Here is a 5,968-nt window from a genome sequence, read left to right on the forward strand (position 1 = left end):
TTGAATTATGATTCAATTTTGTTTCTGGAGGACCTTGCTCTCTTTCCCAGCTCATTATCCTGATAAGGTGGCTAGACCCTCAAGGTCAGGGCAGCCCATTATCCGGATAAGGCGGCTAGACCCACAAGGTCCGGGCAGCCCATTATCCTTATAAGGTGGCTTGGCCCACGGGGTCAGGGCAGCCCATTATCCGGATAAGGCGGCTAGACCCACGGGGACAGGGCAGCCCATTATCCCGATAAGGTGGCTAGACCCCCAAGGTCAGGGCAGCCCATTTTCCTGATAAGGTGGCTTGGACCACGAGGTCAGGGCAGACCATTATCCTGATAAGGGGGCTAGACCCACAAGGTCCGGGCAGCCCATTATCCTAATAAGGTGGCTTGGCCCAAGAGTTCAGGGCAGCCCATTATCCGGATAAGGCGGCTAGACCCACAAGGTCCGGGCAGCCCATTATCCTGTTAAGGCGGCTTGGCCCACGAGGTCAAGGCAGCTCATTATCCTGATAATGTGGCTAGACCCACAAGTTCAGGGCAGCCCATTATCCCGATAAGGTGGCTAGACCCACCAGGTCAGGGCAGCCCATTTTCCTGATAAGGGGGCTTAGCCCACGAGGTCAGGGCAGACCATTATCCTGATAAGGAGGCTAGACCCACAAGGACAGGGCAGCCCATTATCCAGATAAGGTGGCTTGGCCCAAGAGTTCAGGGCAGCCCATTATCCGGATAAGGCGGCTAGACCCACGGGGACAGGGCAGCCCATTATCCAGATAAGGTGGCTTGGCCAACGAGGTCAGGGCAGCCGATTATCCTGATAAGGTGGCTCGGCCCACGAGGTCAGGGCCGCCCATTATCCTGATAAGGGGGCTAGACCCACAAGGTCCGGGCAGCCCATTATCCTTATAAGGTGGCTAGACCCAGAAGGTCAGGTCAGCCCATTATCCTGATTAGGTGGCTAGTCCCACAAGGTCAGGGCAGCCAATTATCCTGATAAGGTGCCTTGGCCCACGAGGTTAGGGCAGCCCATTATCCTGATTAGGTGGCTAGTCCCACAAGGTCAGGGCAGCGCATTATCCTGATAAGGTGCCTTGGCCCACGAGGTTAGGGCAGCCCATTATCCCGATAAGGTGGCTAGACCCTCAAGGTCAGGGCAGCCCATTTTCCTGATAAGGGGGCTTAGCCCACGAGGTCAGGGCCGCCCATTATCCTGATAAAGTGGCTATACCCACAAGGTCAGGGCATCCCATTATCCTGATAAGGTGGCTTGGCCCACGAGGTCAGGGCAGCTCATTATGCTAGGCTGCAGTGCCTGTCGTCTGTTATCAGTCAGCCTATTCAACATTTTGCACATTTTTGGCTTCTCAAAATATTTAAAAAAAGATTCATTATGCCTCAACAAAGTAGAGAAATCTTTTTTTAAATCCCTCAAACAATTAGGGCCACACCCAAAGGTCACTGTTCAGCATAAATACAAACAGTGGAAACTACTCAAGTTAGAAATGCAAGCCTTCAGCAAGCACCCAGTTTTTGAAAATGTCAAAAATTACACAGCTTATAGTCTAAAATTTATTTTATAGTAGCAACATTGGCCTTGATATTTGACCTTTAAAACCAAAACGAATGGGTGTATTAGGATTTTCAGCCCCCTATTTGGTAGTATTTCTAAGTCAAATTGTGCTAAGAGTGACCTGGAATGAATTTTAGTATAAGATGCTAGTGAGCTTGATGTTGAAGCTTGAACGCCATACCTTGTAGGGTAATGTGTCTTAATGAGCCGGTAAAACTTACCTTAGTTATGGTCTAGAAACCAGTGACCCCACAGATGGACAGGGTGAAACCAACAGAAATATAACTGACCATAAATATATATAACCTCCAACTCAACCAATATTTGGCCTGTTGGCAAAGGCATAACTTTTACATTTTACTTTAAAACTACAAATATATTACCTTAAAATTGTAAATGTTTTGATAATAAAAGACGTCATATCCTTGGATCTTACTTGTGCGTATTTATACAAATGGGGAGTTTTGGGTTCAGAAAAGGATCAAGTGAGCAACTCCGCGATAATAGCTATCAGATGTGGCCCAGCATCTCCATACATTTAGTAGGAGTTAACTCCCTTCTCACATAAAATGTAGATGTTGACCCATCAGAGAGATGCAACATGGCTGGAGTATAACCTAACTGTAGTCAGCGTACATGTTAAATTGTATAGTAATGTGGTCGGTATTCCTTCCAATGTTGCGGAACATCCAGAAGTGCACGTGTCGGGATTCTAGTAGGCCTAACGCGCGGTCAATTTGTCCGTTGTCAATTAAATTCCTTAATTTTGCGCGAAACTAAGGTATTTTTGCTGTTTTACTTCAAATAGTAGGAGAAACAAAAGCTAAAACAGAAAAACTTCCAGACCTGCGTTTCACAAACGTTCCTTAGGTGAAGATAATTTTCCCTTAATCGAAGCATTTTTGTCCTTTTGGTTCAACAGTTTGGTCACACCAGAAACTTTCACGCTCTATACGTCTTTGGTCAAACCAATATTAGATTTGTTTTTGCTTCTGTTATATTTTGTGACTCGTTCAATAAGTACCTGTGTTACACGTATGACTTAATTATATATTCATAAGAAAAATGTATATACCTTTCTCCCCTTAACGAAACACTAACATGCATACGCAAAATATGATTCACTGAAATATTAAAAAATTGTGAATATGCACAAAAGTGTCTTTAACTGACGTAGATACTTTTGTGTTACAACGCCACTGTTTTGTCGTAACGAAAAGTTTCTAGAAAGAAAAAAATATAAAAATTGCAAAACGAACCCTTTATCTATAGAAGAAATGGGGAGTCTTGTTTCCTCTGCCTTTGATGAGTTTGATACGCCGAGGACCTATTATTCATGACGACATGTGTCTGTAAATTTCAAAGTTACACAGACAAACACGCTGAAGAAAAGCTAGGACATCAATCACGTTAAATCAATTCTATATTTTTGTTGTCAATAGTCTGCACAAACATCTAAGAATGCTAGCAAGTATGAGACTAATTTCACTAAGGGCGAATCAACATTACAATGCAAAAACGTGACATTTAATACCGACATGTGTTTACACAAAATTAAGAAATACATAAGATCTCTATATTCCGTTTTATCTTCTTTTTTTTTGAGGTTATTTTGAGCTGTTGATACTGCGTCAATCCCGATGACTTGTGTACTAGATAGTTCACAATGGCGAATTATCAATACACAACAAAACCTATCTACATAAAAGGAAGGTTTCCTAGACACAGCAAACAGAAAGCCAGACTGTAGGCACTTGGTACATTTATTTGGTTAATAAAATCTAACAATTATACTCTAAACGGATTTGAAATTCTTTTTTTTGAGCGTTATACCTGAACGCATTGTTTACCTGGACGTAAGGAGGTCCCCAGTCAGCACTTTATCAAAAGGATAGGGTCATCTTCCTGGAACTTTTGACACATCTTGTTTATGTACACTATAAAAATGGACTCTTTAAATAACGTTAATTTTTCACTGCCAAGACATATTACTTGGTACTGCAGTTTGAGATTTTCGGAGTCTTTATAAAGGTGTCATTTTATGGATTAATAATAATTTTATGCAAATACATATACATACTATATGATTGTAGAAATTAAAAAAAAGTTAAAATCCATTAAATGTATGTATATTTGGGCTTTTTTCGGCCGAAACTTCAATGTTAACAAATTAACCCATTTGAAATTCACACAAGTTTGCAAAACAAATGAAAACGATATTTTTAAAATTTCCACATTTCAATGAGCGTAAATTTTCGACGTAGCTGAGTACTCTCTCTAGAAAACTGATTTATATCAGGTTTATTCTTTTTTTTTCGGATTCTATTTCTATGTGAAAAATACATTCACTGAAATGTAATTTCGTCATTGAGAAAGAAATAAACTTTTAAGTAAAAATTGGTCAATTAATGTATGGAGCGATTCAACTTCTGGACCGTACGTAAGAAGCCTGACTACATATTAGCTCTCCCCCCGTTGACTTTCCGATGACTAGTACGATCAAATGACCAGTAAAGCGTATGCACACAAAGGTGTAAAATGTGTACGAGTTGTCCACAAAATCGATGTCGATTCGGCTACGCTGTATGCGTAGGATGAATCTACGCTTACAACGCAGCCGAATCGACATCGATTTTGTGGACAACTCGTACACATTTTACACCTTTATGTGCATGAAGGTGACAGTCATCGAAACGTCACATACAAATCTTATTGGTTGGGTAAAAAGAACTCATAATGTAACTTACGACGTACAAAAATGAACAGTCGTGCTGTGTGCTTGTGTTGTACATAGTTTGTGACACAGTATTACCCGCACGTGTCCATTTTTAGGAACATGCAGGTTCCTGAATATAATCTGCTCGTCACTGCAGTTAACCCGTCCTCCACCAAAACTGATGTCAACCATGTACACACCTTTTATCTGGCCAGTTTGTTTACATTGATTTCTATGTTCGTGTCAATAGCACAATCAAACCACACCTTGTGGTAATATTCCGTCTTTGCGTATTGCAGAGTTATCTTCTCTTCTAAGCAGGTATTGATTGTTGCGTCATTGGTCTATGTGAGAAAATTACGTCGTTTCCTCAAAAATTGATGACGTTTCTCTCACAAACAAGTGACGTAACAATCAATACCTGCTCCCAAGAGAAGATAACTCTGCAATACGCAAAGACGGAATAAGCTGTTGAGTAACATAACGGAAGGAACATGATTGCGGAAGCGTGTTCTTTGATTTACCGGATAGTCTCCTAAACCCTTTGTGCTACAAACTACACGAAGTTTTGTATTACGTATGGTACCTGGCTTCATCGATATAATGGCAAATCCGTTGCGGTACCATTCCTTTTTGTGCATGATTTATCTCAATATGTTAAAGGCATGGTAAAAACTGTTAAAGGCATGGTAAAAACTGTTAAAGGCATGGTAAAAACTGGTGCAGGGTGTCCCAATGAACGGTACATGTTGTAAGCCGTTTTATTTTCTTTAATTACATCTTGGTTTTTATCTTTTCTCTGTAACAATAAAAACAAGACTCAGAATACCAAAACGTAAAAAAAAAATCGAAATTAGAATCGATGAAACTAACAAAAATATGGGACGAATGAAACGTTTACAAGAAGAAAAGGTACAAGTGCAATTAAATATCATATGTCCCTGCAGAGTAAGTGTATTCAGTCTGCTGATTCAGTAGCCCGAGTTTCCTCTGGCCCTGACATCTGACTTAGACATTTTGACAGATAGATGTCCCACACCAGACCTCTATCTGTCAAAATGTCCAAGTCTGGTGTCAGGGCCAGAGGAAACTCGGGCTACTGAATCATCGACGACGTTCTCTGTGTAGATCTAGGACAAATCCAGGTAATGTCACGTTCTCAAACTGGGGACCTGGGTAGTGATAATGAAAACACAAGGCAGTTAGGACCAAGACAGGGTGCTCCCTTCGTACCGTGCATGTTTGTTAACATTTTTTTCTCTATTGTAGTGTCTGATCAAAATCATCTGTTTGATGACTCCGTTAATTGCGCAGTACATAGTTAACGGAGCCATGTAACAGATGATTTCAATCAGATTCGACCGTCATGTTTTTGTGGTAATCTGACGTTGTGCAGATTTCTTTCTTTCCTGTATTTACCATGACTGTACATATCGAAAGTCACCAAGTCGTGATGATTTCCAACAAATTATGCCTATTCGAGAGGGTTTATTGCTGCGTGTAAAAAATATATCAGCGCGATGAAGAGAAAATAAATCTTCAAATAGTAAATACTTAGTAAATATAGTTGGTTTGGAGTGGTTAAATCTACCTCATTTATCAATACCCTGACTTGACCTCAACTTACCTATATCAGTTTTAGGGCTTTTGTTTGTATAATCAATACTGCCGATTTGACTGACCCAATAA

This window comes from Mizuhopecten yessoensis, unplaced genomic scaffold (genome assembly GCF_002113885.1).
Source record: "Mizuhopecten yessoensis strain PY_sf001 unplaced genomic scaffold, ASM211388v2 scaffold716333, whole genome shotgun sequence".
NCBI lineage: Eukaryota > Metazoa > Mollusca > Bivalvia > Pectinida > Pectinidae > Mizuhopecten > Mizuhopecten yessoensis.